The following is a 16,057-nucleotide window of genomic DNA, read 5'->3' as shown; positions in this document are numbered from 1 at the left end:
GACCACTACATCTATAGGAGAGATGTTTTTAAAACACTATGAGGGAGTCTATCAGACCAGCGAACAGGTTCCAAGTGAAACAATTTTTGAGTTTTTAGGGGAACTACAAATTCCAAAATTAGGAAATGGGTATAAAAAACTGCTTGTTGAGGAGTTTACAAAGGTAGAATTGGATGAGGTAATAAGTTCCCTGCCAAGTGGTAAAGCTACCGGGGAGGATGGCATCCCTGGGGAATGTTTTTAAATATTCTCCTGAACCCATCGCAGCAAGTTTTTGATACTAGCTAATCATCTATCACAAGTAGGGCCACCCCCAGATCCTTCTGCACTGCAGTTGTAGTCAGTATTTTGAAAAAAGGAAAAGATAAAGAAAACATGAATTCATACAGGCCAATAAGCCTATTAAATACAGACTACAACATTTTTACCAAACTCCTTGCGAATCGACTCAATAAAATGATAGGGTCACTTATTGGACCAGATCAGTGCAGTTTTATAGCAGGGAGACATCTCCATACTAATACAAGATTCGTATTGGCGGCTCTGGATTTTTTTAATGCTAATAAAGTGGAAGCACAGGTTTGGTTTTTAGACGCTGAAAAGGCTTTCCACCTTGTTTCATGGGACTGTCTCTTTGCGATTTTGCACAGTTTTGATTTCCCGATTGAATTCATATCTCTTCTGAAACAACTATATGAGCATTCTAGGGCACAGATTATAATCAATAATGTAAATGTAGGGACATGCCAAATAAACAGAGGCACGCGGCAAGGCTGCCCCCTATCTCAATTTTATTTGCCCTATTTATTGAACCTCTGGCTATTGCAATTAGGGGGAAAATGGCCTATACAGTACCAGTATTTGGAATGACGAATATAAAACTCTACGCCAATGATTTTGTGCTATTTTTTAATTCAAAGCCTACCAGTCAGTTGGGAATTTTAAAAATGTTCTCGGATTTCCAAAAATTGGGTGGCTACAAGATAAATATGAATAAAACAGAAATCATTTTATGTAATTGCACTGCAGACACTTTATTAACAGAATTCAGACAAATAGATAATACCCTTCCTAAGAGATATTTAGGAATCTACATAACGGAAAAACTGGAAGACCTCTACCCACTAAATTATATACCACTATTAAAAAGGGTTGGCTCCCAATTAGCTCGCTGGAAACAGCTCCCACTATCAATAATGGGTCGTGCTGCCCTAATTCGCATGTCTATTTTACCACTTTTGTGCAATTCAGGCTCCCTTTTTTAAGGAAGTGGATGGTATGTTTTCTTCTTTTCTATGGGCAAATAAGACTCCGAGGTTGGCACTTAGCACTTTGAACTGTTCGATCACAGAGGGCGGACTATCTCTCCCAAATATTAGAGACTATTATTATGCTACTTTTGCACATCACAGTTTTAGTTTTTTTTTATAGATGATCACGAGGTAGATAATTTTTTTATGAGAAAGAAATATAAGAGCATCTTGAAATATATGCATTCAAGAGGAGCGTGTACAAAACAGTTGCAAGAAATAATGTGTTTATCAGTAATTAGCAGTTTACCATTATTGTAGGGCCGATTTCCCAAACAGGAGATTGATATGTTCGGAATTGTGGTCACGCAGCAATGTTAGTCTGCTGTGTATAAGAATGTAAAGTCAATAAAAGATCTGATGTTGTTTACATTAAATGCTGAGTTAGCAGGACAATCCTGAGTGATATAGTTATTTAGTCTTCTAAAGCGAAGGACATTATAGATTCTCTTAGAACGTTAGAATTCATCTGTATTAGAGATATACTGAAGTGAAGATCAAGTGAGCTGTTTGTTCAGGTGTGATTTGCCGTTGCCAACAGGCATTTGTTGAAATGTCCAATTGTCAGGATTTTGAGGTCAATATTAGAGTATGCTAGTTCAATTAGGGTAGTATTTAAAGTTGTAGATTTGTAGATGAGTCTAGGTGGAAAGTAGATATTTATGATTAGCAATTGTGATTTCCAATTGCTTTATAGCAGTGTGACCAAGAAGTGAAGAAAGGCTGTCTTTACTGTTATTCCGTTTAGATCTCTTTTATTGCTTTGTTAGGTGGTTAGGAGCCCACAAATAGGGCAGCTTATTGGGCTTCTCTTTGCTGGTAGTACATAGGTAGTTTAGTTGTGTAAGATCTAACATGAAGTCAGGGTGTGGTCAAGATGGTGACCAGAATGGAAGCACAATGCTGAGCTCCGCATAGGCCCCCCAAAAATCCATCAGCATCCTTCCTACAGTACCCAGCCACACATGATGCTTATTACAAATGTGACCCCCTCGAGGAGTCACCTGACTGAACGGGTGGCTAGGATGCCTCAGAGCCACAGTTAGCCAGAGGTGACCTGAGCCGAGCGGACCCACACCAAATGCCAAGGGTGCAGAGGCCTGGGAAGTAGCCATGAGCTGCTCTGCAGAGCCTGAACACAGGAGCAAGTCACCGAAGGGTTCAGCTGCACCGAGGTCTCAAGGATTGGGTCACTCCAATCCTCAGTGTGATCCCAGCACCTGTGCAACTGAGTGCAGGTGAGTGAACCTGCTGGAGGCGGGGCGGGGATGACAGGCTTGCTCTAGACCTGAGCAGTGGTCCAGCAGCAGCTGTTTGTGTGATGTGGGCAGTGCCTTGGAACAGTCCATAGTGGGTTCAGGGCAGTGCCCCAATGGGGGCCTGGCAACCTTAATTAAGCCATGCTGGGGGAAGCCCTACTGCAACTCCCCATTGCTCCACCCCGTGGATCCAAGAAGCCACCCTAAGGCAGACATGAGCATTATACAATGTCACAATGCTCCTCACCAAGCTGGCTGATTCTATCCAGTGCATAGGTAGACCTGTGATCATTTTCCTGCCCATAAGTAAGGTTCCTGAAGCAGCTTTCAATCACCTAAGAGAGGAGGGCCCTCCTTTGTCTAGGGCTTTATATGTGATGGGAGTCCAGATGTTGTCCTGTACTTGACTTGTCTGGTGCTTCTCCCCTCTCTGAATCTCCCGGAATAAGATCCCAGACATCAAAACTATACATCTCTCTTGCATGATTCTCTGAATGACTGGAATGGATTCGCTGAGATGATATGGTGTTCAGTGGCTGGTGGACTGTTACAGAGCTATGCCTCATTGGGGACCAGCCTTCCCAGCCTCCCCTGTCCATCTGTGTACCAACTTCTACTTGATGATGGTGAAACCTAAACCCACCAAGCTGCCCTCTGCACCAACCCGAAACACTGCGTAAATGCTGGCGTTGCAGGCAATGGTGGGCAAAATACTCTGCCAAATAGAATCTACCTTAGAGAAACACTCATGGCATTTTGAGAGAAACACCAAGACCATATTGGAATCCAAGATAGACACAGTCTCCATAGAAGTGTACCCACTTCAGATTGATCACTGGAATATAACAAACCATGTAGATGATACAGAAACTCCTCTCACTATGACAACGTTTCGACCATATTCAATTATCTGGTCATCATCAGGACAAAACAATTAAGGAGCAACCATCAGTTGTTCAAACAAGGCTGGTTCATCCCAAACAACAGGAAAGTACAATTAATGTACTGTGAGTTATTCGAAATTATAGATCATGTAAGGACATGGGACATTTCGTATAGCTGAGGGAATCTTAAAGTATTAAGTTACATGGTCCCTTCTAGATCCAATCCATATAATTGAAGTTGCTTACGAAAGAATATCCACTCCTGAAGTTAGTGCATTCCAAATTGCCCAATTTGACTCACAGTACATTCATTGTACTTTTCCTCTGTTTCTCTGAATGGGATCTTTTTTTAATCATTTGAAGTCGCTAATGTCTTGTTTTCGAACTAGGAATCTGAACCACTGTAGCATTCACACTGTCCATTATCCCCATGTTTGGGTTACAGGGCTGCCCCCGTTTGTTCTAATTAAGACTGGGGAGAGCACACAGAACCAGCTGTATTCACACTCTTACAAGGGCTCCTTTCTCATGGCACCGGCAGGAAACCTGTCACGTCCTATATGACTTGCTTAATGCACAACACTATACTATTAATCCATAGGAACAGAGATAAATCGGAGACTGACTAGGGGAAGGAGTTTTCAACTGAGCAATGGATGTAAATTTCCCTAAAGGTAATAAAAACAACTCATAACTCAAGATTCCAATACACTAAATTCAACTATTTACATCGAACATACCTAACAGAGAAACATTTACAGTGTATGTTTGCTGGAGGGCCTCCTGTATACCCTAGATGTCAAAAGACTGATGCAGGTTTTTACCACATGGTGTGGGAATGCCTGGTGCTGCACCACGCTTGGGAAGCAGTGGTAGAAACGGTCTCCGAACTGGTGGATCAACTCCTGACCCCTACTCCCAAAATGTATCTTTTAAGCCTTATGCCACAACTTAAAAATGATAAACTACAATGCAGATTCATAGATTTGGTGTTTATGCTCTTCAAACGGCACACTGTGGTGATGTCTAAAGCCTGCAAGGCGCCTGATTTGAGACTTTGGCTACGCGATTTTAAAAAATGGGCCAGAGCAGAAATGGACATAATTACACAGATCCGCAGCAAAGGGGGAGAAACACCATTTGGTATTATCTGGGATGGATATGTTACTAAGTTAAAAGTGAATAATGATAACCAACCACCAGTCATACACATGGGTCAAGCACTAGAAGATGGCAAGTGAGCCTCACAGTGGCTTAATAAAACTAGAGGAGGCCCCCTTGCAAAGTACATGTAGGGGTCTCCCGTGCACCAGACCCATTCTGGAGCTCTCAGGCCAGGGACCCGCTGCCCATGCTGAGTGGCAGAAGTAGTCGCCTGGAACTTAAACCCTCCCACACTAAGGGGGCTGTACAGACCATTGTTACACCACTGGAGCCTCACACATGGAACTGGGGTACAACAAAGAGGAGTAGCTCCTGATCCACATGGGGCAAGATTGCTTAGACAAGGTCACATATATTTGGTTCTACTGGTTGTGACAATGCCCCACCAATATTAGTAATTACATGGGGAGTCACTCTTACAGAAAGACAGTTATATTAGTAGGCTTTGGACGTATTTCCTATTAAGTACATTTTCCACTTGCTAATTTATTAAGTCAGTAGTACCGGTGTACAATGTATACTTACTTTTGTTCAACACACACAAAAACAGATGTAATTCCCAGTGAAATAGTCACCTGTCGCTGCTTTTTAAACACTGATTGTCAGAAAAAAAATATAATAATATAATATGGATATCATTGCGAACCACACATTCACTGTTATTCAATGAAGACGTGTACACACAGTCAACACTAATAAATAGATTTAAAAAAAGAATGTAGCTTGAAGTCCGCCGTGATTCCTGAAGACAGAGGATATTGTTTTATTAGGGAGGTTTTCTAACTCATCCCTATATCATTTTTATTGTCTATTAATACCAGCAATGTTCCTTTAACAGATCAAGATGTTTTCTATGTGTAACAGGAGTATTTAGTAGCATAAGACTAAGAAAGTGCTACTCCGAGTGATTGCCAGTGGTTTGACTTATTGTCAGCAGCATCTCTTCAACGTTTGTGTGTTTCATGTACCGCCCTAAGTGGCATGGGTATGCCCAGAAGTGGGTCCCATGCTCACTGCGTTACTGGAACCAAGCTGTACCTGGCTGATGATCCGATAAGTAGGGGGAAACCGGCCCTGGGATGCTTGTGTTCTGGTTCAGGGAGGACCTGGCGTGGCAGTTCAGCCTGGACTATTCCCACCAGGAACAAGGTCAAGATTGATTTGCATATGGCTGAGTCCAAACTGAGGTGGCATGGTGAGCAAAAGAACAATGGGTTGGAGTGCTACCTCGAGCAATTGTCTGTGGTTAGACGTATTGCAAACAGCATCTGACCACCTTTTGTGTGTTTCGTAAAACTCATGTTGCTCATCACTATTAGCATGCTGGATTGATCTGCTCCAGTTAGGTTGAGGACTTGTTTGGTTTGCTCGAGCAGTGTCATGAGCATGTCTATTTGATTTGCAATCATTTCTGAGCGTAATTCCAAGTTATCAATTTTGTTCTGAATAAGAGTATGCAGTCCTTTCAAAAGATTTTTAGGTTCATTTTTTTTATTATTATTATTATTAGTGGGTTTGGCTTCTCAAGTCTGCTAGAAAATCAACAATTGTTCTTATTGTTTCAAAACCATCTCTGGACTGAATGTACAGGAATGACTGTTGGGCTGGCTGTCCTCTCTATATTTGCCACAGAGTAGTCCATCAGCGTTGTTGAGATAATATCCTCTGCCACCTTAAAGAATGGAGTACTGTCCATCAAACTGTAAATCAGGCCCTTAATCTTGAGATAAATGACCAGGGAGGCCAGGCTTGGCCACAGAGAAGATGGCTGACTTCTGATTAGCTCCGTAGCCTGGCCACCCTGTTTATACTCATTGTTAGACCCGTCTGCTTCTGAGAGTCCCCTCACCACTATGATTTCTTTTGTTCCCCTGTACCTCCCAAAATTTGTCGCTTTTTATTTGTCTACCAGGACTTTTTATGTGTTGTCTCATGGGGTTAGATGTTCCTTGATGCCCAGTTGCTCACAAGGTTTGTGGCACCTATTTACAAGGCGCCTGGCCCAAACCTGTGGCATTACAAACTGGGGTTGTCAACCTGTATAAATGAACCTAAAATGGTGGACACCCTTTTTCCTCATGTGAAGTGACTCCCATTGGAGCCTTCATGAACCCTGGCCTTTTGAGGTTTTGGTGCCCTTTGTTTGGCGCGCATTTCTGACAGGAATTCCTTTATTTTCCTCAGGTACACAAAATGGCTGCTCTAGAACCCCAGTACGGTGGCTGTGAATGTCCTAAATACCCCTCAAGAGTGCCTTGTCATTGTCACAGCCAGAGAAGGTTCTAGAACCTTCTGGCTCGTGCAAGTACCCCAGGGCACTGGCTTTATAAGGCCCAGTCCCTGGCGGCCATTTTAGATTAGATGTAGATGGAGATGTAGATGAAGATTGTTCAGACTAGAGAAGAGGAGATTAAGAGATTCCAGACTTGACACCAGATTGACACCTGCCCTGTTGACCCCTGAGGTGGCTGGTAACGCAGGCAGTAGAGCAGCAAAGGGTTGCTGGCGTTGTGTCTGACTGGCGTTCCAGTCAGCTACGTGAGAAGTGATCTAGCGCCTACAGCGCCTGCCCAGCGAGTACCTCATTGCCCCCAAAGACTGTGGCCAGATTCGTGTGCCTCCCCGCCCCCCCGGTGGTGAACTGTGATCGATTTATCGAGTCGCAAGGCGAGAGCAAGTTCGCCGCGACCGCGATCGTCAGCTGTGCCCCCTTCGCGACAGGTGCCTCTAGAGGGGAGCTCGGACGTCTCCGAGCCCCACCAGCGTAGAGCGCTTCCTGCGTAGATTGAAGGTGAGGTGGTGCGCCGGGGCGGGGAAAGGCCGGCCTTCGTTGGGCGGGACTAGCGTCTCTGCCACTCCCCAGTGACCCGGGAGCTGTAGCTGTGGGCGGGAACCACCCTGTATGCGGAAGTCGGAGGGAGGTCCGTGGAGCCCCTGAGAGCCCCGTCGCTAACGAGAGAAGTGCTGTGCCCGACTGAATCGTATTTTGATTGCATGTGAGGTGGGCCCGTTTCTTCATAGTGAATGCAGCGTTGTGAAGGAACTGTGAACCGGCATTCATTTGACTGTGCGCGAAGGTTGTGTGACCTCTCCGGCAGCCCGTTCAGCAGTCTAAAGACTTTGAACTGGTGCCGCCTGTGCTCAAGTGGTGCTAAAGCCCGTAGGCGCGCATAGACTTCACCGGCAAAGCAGAGATCCTATCCCGGTGACCTCCGAGTGCCAATGATGTATTTACTGTGTTTCCTTGCCTTTTAGATATACGCGCATACGCCCTGAGTGATTATCAAAGAGTCCCAAACCTTATTTTGTGCTCAGAGAAGCCGTATACCCGGTCATTGAAAACAGCATAAACTGTAAGAGTTATCTTTCCCATTTGAAGCGTATTGTAATGATTCTAAAGTATTTAATTGGTGGCAGCGATACCAGAAGAAACATGTGGTTGTTTATTTAAATGAACCAATATTTATTCTGATATTTATTCTGATATTTATCCTGATATTTATTCTGATATTTATTGTGATACTCATCCCTGAAGTTATTCTATTTATTAATACTATTTATTACCAGAACTGTATGGCCAAAAGAAATGTATATGTGCTTTCCCAGTCAACCCTATTTACAACAAAGAACTTTTATATAAAGGAATCGTATTTTTCTACAGCAGTGGTGTGGTGTCCTTCTTTTTGGTGTGGATGAACAAGGAGTTATTATTGGGTCAGAGCCGGCTTAACACTACAGCCTTCACTTGCCTTGTCACTTGAGCCAAGCTACCCCCTTTGTGCTGGGCTTGCCCATCACAGGTCCAACACTCATCATTTGCTGATAGTTGTTTTCTTTCAACAGTACTATCACTCTGATCATGCACCATGTATGATGTTGAATTCTAACTGTGCCTTGATAGGCTAATAGTGGCTGAGATGCAGGTTTGCAATGCAACAGTTGAGCAAGTGTCAACTAAGGTGGACCTTCAGAGGAGCGCTGGATTGGCACAGTGGGCACAGGGTGAAATGCTCTTGCTGTCAAGGTCTGACCTACCTTCCAGACCGGTAAGCTGCTTCTCTAACCCCCTCAGTGGCAAGATCGCTCCACAACTGGCAGACAGAATGGACAGCAAACATCGATTTGACGGCACCCATGCTGGTTCTGGTCATTCCCCTTAGTAGTTGAGAACAGCAACTGACTGCTCCGCCATTTTGCATTCGGCTAGGCGCTCCATCCAGACATTGCTGTGCAATATCTGGAGAACTTGCATCAACTACTGCTCATTGGCACCCAATAATGTAGACTATTGCCCTGATGACTGGACTTCCTCACATACCCATTCAAATTGAGGCCGATTACTACAGAGCACCACCAGTCCTCATCATCTACCCTACTGATTAATGAACACAGTTATGTTACAATGGCAACCTCGCTAACTGCCTAATCAGAGAGCAACACGTGGCAAAAAACAAAGCATTCCAACAATTACTATTCTCTAGGAGGCTAAATAGTACTTCTGCCCATCCCGAGAAAACAACATGTCAACCTTGACACTAGATGCAATATTGACAAAACTAAAGGAGATAACATAATCTATAGTTACAATGGAGGCCTCTACGGCATCCATCAGTACTTAAAGATATACATGAGAAGTTGGCAACCTTCAAATCACAAAAACAAACCTCCAAAACTCAGACCGTGTATCTGGAATGTAAATTCTACAACATGCCCAATTGGGGTGATGATCTCTGGAACCGCTAGCTGAAACTCATTGATCTCGAAAACTGGAGCAGAAGCAATAATGTCTATATTTTCACCCTACCAGAAATGAGAAACGAGAAAGACCTGATGATGCTTCTTACAGATCTAGGGCCTAAATTTTCATTCGGGCCTAAATTTTCATTCAGCCCTAGAATTTCACTGGACACAGAGGTTCAAATCATGATCTATTACCTCCACTGATGCGGGCACAGCTCCCAAACCTGTCATAGCATGCCTTTTACGGCACTAACATGCCCAAATACTTCTCCAAGTCTCCAAACAGAATGGCCCATTCAGGTATAACTGCTGCTCCATTTCAATTTTGGTGGACTTCTCCCGTGAAACTAACATGTTCTGAAGGAAATCCCTAGCTCTCGTCCACAATTAAAAACCCTCAACATACAATATGACCTACAAGAACCAGCAACCGTGATTACTACTATAGAGGGTAAAACTATTTCAGTGACCCAGGAGAACTTCAGCAGCTCATTACGGATGAGATGGTCACTGTTAACTCGCATGGAGCCTTACCCCAGAGCCCTTAGAATGGTTGTATAACAGAACAACGCATTCTATTAACCTCTTCAACGCTGATGACGGCTCCCAACCGTCATGAGTCACGGTGGGCGTGTGCTGATGATGGCCGGGAGCCGTCATGACCACGCCCGCGATTGGAATGCTCAGCACTGCGGCGGAATTTGCGCCGCAGTGATGAGGTTAAGATGCATTGCCACATTAATTCATAGTAAAGGCATGCTTGGTACGGCACATACGTTGTAAAAAAAATGCATGGTAAAGGCTATGTGTGGAAACAGTATATGCACTGTAACACATTTGTGGTAAAGGCTATGCATGGTAACAGGCGTGTTTAAATGGATGTTTCCCCTTAGAACAACACTTGGACCCTCCTATCCAGGACAAGCAGCAACATAACCATCAGCCCTTAAAATACAGAAGTGCTGCCTTGGAACAGATCCAAAAACAATGATTCACAATGCCCCCAAGACAAACCACGCTCCCCACTAAAACCGTGATTAGACGTAGGTCACCTAGAGGACTTTGAAGATCCTTAATATGGGAAATGTAGATGACCAATTCATAAAGATCCAAGTAATCGCCTCGTCTTCACCAAAACATGCTCCTTGTGAAGCAGGCTAGAACCCTAAAGGAAAAGCATAGTCCACCAAACTAAAGTTAGAGTCAAGATAAAGGTTTAGAAACCACAGTCCCTGTACTTAGTGTGAGATACCATTGTTATTGACCTCTTCCATTAACTCTCAAACTGTAGAACTTGCTGTGGTATTATCCTATAATCAAGACACTTTTCATTCCTCCTCCTCACTACTTCAGAACCATATCGTCCTCCATCTCATTTTAAATAGTGTCCAAGCTCTTCCATTCATTCCTCTTCAAATTAACTCATTGCATTTTATAATAGACAACCCAATGGTAACTCAAAGCTAATGGTCTCTTTATCAAACGCAAGAAGGTTTTATCACATTTAGCGCCTCATAAACTGGACATTATTCTCTTACAAGAAATGCACCTAATGGCCACTGAGTCTAAAAAATTGAAGAGGGTCAGAGTATTTTCAGCATTGGACCAATAATATACTTCTTCCTCCACTGAACATTCCAAGTTTTCCAGGAAGAGCTGTGTGGCTAACCTTCTCCACAAGAATCTGAAAACCAGGATACTGCAAACTTGGTCTGATGGGGAGGGCAGATATGTCTTTGCAAACTCTCAAAGCCACACCACCTCCTCGTCGTAGGCTCAGTGCACGCCCCTAATGTTTAGAAGAGCAACTTTTCACAGATCAGCAAATTGCGCACGGACGTTCACAACTTCTTAAGGAGATGACTGGAAAATAACCATAGATCAAATATTAGACAGAGCACATCGGCCGGACCCTGTCAATATGCTGTGCAGGATATGCTCAAAAACCTGATGTCAGAACACAGGCTGGTGGGCCCCTGGTGTCTGTTCCACATGTCTGACAGAGATTATACCTGTTTTCTTGCTCGCCCGGCACGGAAACACGCATAGACTTCTTTTTTACGTTCACTCCTCTCTTATGAAGGGCAGAGAGCTGTGAAATCAGAGCAATAGAGCTGCCTAACCACGAGTGATTCACAATGATGCTGGACCTTACCCCAAAAGCAAAGACCAGGTGAATGATCTAACTATTACGTACCACCTCATGAGAAAAAGAAATGACGTCCACAGACACAAGTCTACTCAGCCCTGAGTTAAGGTTCGGTGCCTTTCCCACAAAGCCTGTTGTTGGGACAGAGGAAGCTAGGGATCTTTATTGATTCTCCTTGAAAAGGTAAAAAGGTTAAAGCACTTTCTGAATTGTAGGTTTGATGGTGCAAGACATATATAAAGGTGGAGGTATCAAATTCTCACTGAGTAGAAAGAGATGGGTTAACTACTGCATTTCTTTTGATATCAAGCCTGACAATGTTGGATCTCAAAGTGCAGTGTTGACCACCTGAGGTGATTTCTTTTTCAGCACTGTAAGTGGGTGTGCTGGATCCTATTTCTTGATAGGTGATGCAGCAGGGTTGGAGATGATGCTGGCCTTAGGTTGCAGCCCATGCTATTCCTTCAGGATGGTGGTTGCATTTCTTTAGACCTGTAATGAGACTTCTCATGCCATGTAAGAACCTCGTTAGTGAGGACATTGTAAAAACAATTATGCCAATAATTATGCAGTTCCTTGATCAACAGATGAGAGGATCTGGGCCTATAATATGCCGTTTGTCTCCACGGCAATGTGTTTCGTGTATATACCTAAACGAATTCCATAACAATTTGCAAATACATATCTTGGGGTGACCACCTTGAAATAATGTTAACTTGGGAATATTCCCGGGTTCGTTTTTATTATGCAGGAGTGTCTCCCAAATTATTTGCTTACATTTGGATTGGTGGTAAAAACAGGCCTGTGTATAGGCTCTTCTCCCTTTTGATTCCCTCTCTACTGTGGTACAGAGCTCGAGAAAAGGGATATCTATTACAATCAAAAAATATTCCTGCCATTGGGTCTGTTGTGCTACAAACACTATCAAAATCTGTCTTCATTGACACTCTAGATACGTAGTACGAGGAAAATCTTATGCTGTTAAAAGAATGGACCTTCTACTATGTTTACTGTCAGGAGCCATCTTAGCTCGGCCAGTGGCACCCATGAATGGAGGCCTGATGCTCTGCTGCAGGTACTAGAAGCTCATTTACAGCTCAGTGCAGGCTTACCTTTCAAAAAAAAGAAAAAGACCACGGTGCTTTCAGATTGCCAAATTCCAGAAAACATTAGTGGTTCTCTTTAACCACAAATTACTTGAAAATTGTGGTGATCTGCTGCAATTTAGTGGTGCCTAGTCCTGAAAGAGACATCTGTTTCAAAGGTGAAACTGGGCGATTTGGAATTACTGCCAAACTGAGTTGTGAATTCATCTACCTTTATGTTGAGTGCCACTCTTTGATCTGCGTTTAACAGTTGCTGTTTGTGATGCTCAAAGTGGTACAAAAGGGGGTGGTGATGGACGGAGCATCTGAACCAATCAAAGACTCACACCCAGTCAACAGATCTGGGTATAATCCATCACCGTTCTTTAGCCCACTCTGCCACCCCGCTGGACTGTTCCCATGAGGCACAGGGTCAGACTGATTTGCATATGGCCCTGTCTGAACTGGGGTGGCAGAGTGGGCTAAAGAACGGTGATGGATTAAACCCAGATCTGTTGACTGGGTGTAAGTGTTTGATTGGTTCAGATGCTCCGTCCATCACCACCCCCTTTTGAACCACTTTGTTTGCCATAAGTTGGCAGGGTATGCTCAGACGTGAGTCCCTTGCTCACTTTGCCACTGTATTCAAGCAAGCCGGGCTGGAGATGGCTGAAATGCCAGAAACTGGTCCTCGGAAGCTTGTTTCCGGTCCAGGGAAGGCATGGCTTGGCAGTTCGGGCTGGGCTGTTCCCATGAGGCACAGGGTCAGACTGATTTGCATATGGCCATGTCTGAACTGGGGTGGCAGAGTGGGCTAAAAACGGTGATGGAATAAACCCAGATCTGTTGACTGGGTGTGAGTGTTTGAATGGTTCAGATGCTCCGTCCATCACCACCCCCTTTTGTACCACTTTGTTCACCATAAGTTGGCAGGGTATGCTCAGACGGGAGTCCCTTGCTCACTTTGCCACTGGATTCAAGCAAGCCGGGCTGAAGACGGCTGAAATGCCAGAAACCGGTCCTTGGAAGCTTGTTTCCGGTCTAGGGAAGGCATGGCTTGGCAGTTCGGGCTGGACTGTTCCCATGAGGCACAGGGTCAGACTGATTTGCATATGGCCATGTCTGAACTGGGGTGGCAGAGTGGGATAAAGAACGGTGATGGATTAAACCCAGATCTGTTGACTGGGTGTGAGTGTTTGATTGGTTCAGATGCTCCGTCCATCACCACTCCCTTTTGTACCACTTTGTTCGCCATAAGTTGGAAGGGTATGCTCAGACTGGAGTCCCTTGCTCACTTTGCCACTGGATTCAAGCAAGCCGGACTGAAGACGGCTGAAATGCCAGAAACCGGTCCTCGGAAGCTTGTTTCTGGTCCAAGGAAGGCATGGCTTGGCAGTTCGGGCTGGACTGTTCCCATGAGGCACAGGGTCAGACTGATTTGCATATGGCCATGTCTGAACTGGGGTGGCAGAGTCGGCTAAAGAACGGTGATGGATTAAACCCAGATCTGTTGACTGGGTGTGAGTGTTTGATTGGTTCAGATGCTCCGTCCATCACCACCCCCTTTTGTACCACTTTGTTCGCCATAAGTTGGCAGGGTATGCTCAGAAGTGAGTCCCTTGCTCACTTAGCCACTGGATTCAAGAAAGCCGGGCTGAAGACGGCTGAAATGCCAGAAACCGGTCCTCGGAAGCTTGTTTCCGGTCCAGGGAAGGCACGGCTTGGCAGTTCGGGCTGGACTGTTCCCATCAGGCGCAGGGTCAGACTGATTTGCATATGGCCATGTCTGAACTGGGGTGGCAGAGTTGGCTAAAGAACGGTGATGGATTAAACCCAGATCTGTTGACTGGGTGTGAGTGTTTGATTGGTTCAGATGCTCCGTCCATCACCACCCCCTTTTGTACCACTTTGTTCACCATAAGTTGGCAGGGTATGCTCAGACATGAGTCCCTTGCTCACTTTGCCACTGGATTCAAGCAAGCCGGGCTGAAGATGGCTGAAATGCCAGAAACCGGTCCTCGGAAGCTTGTTTCCGGTCCAGGGAAGGCATGGCTTGGCAGTTCGGGCTGGACTGTTCCCATGAGGCACAGGGTCAGACTGATTTGCATATGGCCATGTCTGAACTGGGGTGGCAGAGTGGGCTAAAGAACGGTGATGGATTAAACCCAGATCTGTTGACTGGGTGTGAGTGTTTGATTGGTTCAGATGCTTCGTCCATCACCACCCCCCTTTTGTACCAGTTTGTGATGCTCAGCATCTTAAATGGGTATGCTTTCTCTCGGGGGCCGAATTTACAGTGTGGTTTGTGGCCAAGGGCCGCACCGGTGGAGGCGGGGTCAGTGGGGGAGGGGGAGGGGCTAGAAAGAAAAAAACTGTGACCATGAAGTTGAACACAGGCCCCTGCAGCGGACGCGTTCATCCACTGAGCCAACAGACCAGCATACACACACATCTCTCTTTCTCTCTCTCTCTCTCTCTCCCTCCCTCTCTCTGTCTCCCTCCCTCTATCTCTCTCTCGCTCCCTCCTTCCCTCTCTCTTTCTCCCTCTGTCTCTCTCTGTCTCACCTATCTTTCTCTCTCTGTCTCCCTCCCTCTCTTTTCTTCCCTCTCTCTGTCTCCCTCCATCTGTCTCCCTCTATCTGTGTCCCACTGTCCATCTCCCTCTGTCTCCCTCCCTCTGTCTGCCCTCGGTCTGTCTCCCTCCCTCCCTCTGTCTCCCTCCCTCCCTCTGTCTGTCCCCCTTCCTCCCTCTGTCTGTTGCCCTCCCTCCCACTGTGTGTCTCCCTCTCTGTATCCCTCCCTCTGTCTGTCTGTCTCTGTCTGTCTCCCTCCCTCTGTCTGTCTGTCTCCCTCCCTCTGTCTGTCTACCTCCCTCTGTCTGTCTGTCTCCCTCCCTCTGTCTGTCTGTCTCCCTCCCTCTGTCTGTCTCCCTCTGTCTGTCTCCCTCCCTCCCTCCCTCTGTCTGTCCCCCTTCCTCCCTCTGTCTGTTGCCCTCCCTCCCACTGTGTGTCTCCCTCTCTGTATCCCTCCCTCTGTCTGTCTGTCTCTGTCTGTCTCCCTCCCTCTGTCTGTCTGTCTCCCTCCCTCTGTCTGTCTACCTCCCTCTGTCTGTCTGTCTCCCTCTCTCCCTCTGTCTGTCTCCCTCTGTCTGTCTCCCTCTGTCTTTCTCCCTCTGTCTGTCGCCCTCTCTGTCTCCATCCCTCCCTCTGTCTGTCTCACTCTCTGTCTCTCTCTCTCTCTCTGTCTGTCTCTCTCTCTCTCTGTCTCTAAAGGTGTCTGCCTCTACCTCTATCTGTCACAACCTCTATCTGTCTCTATCCCTGTCTCTGACCCTATCTAGCTCTGTCTGCCCCTGTCTCTATCTGTCTCTGCCTCTATCTGTCTCTATCTCTATTTGTCTAACCTCACCTGGCTCTCACCCCCTGCTGCCCTCTGTCACCTCACCCGGTTCTCACTCACTGCTCTG

This window comes from Lissotriton helveticus, chromosome 6, assembly GCF_964261635.1.
Source record: "Lissotriton helveticus chromosome 6, aLisHel1.1, whole genome shotgun sequence".
Taxonomy (NCBI): Eukaryota; Metazoa; Chordata; class Amphibia; order Caudata; family Salamandridae; genus Lissotriton; species Lissotriton helveticus.
Note: the sequence above shows the minus strand (reverse complement) of the source record.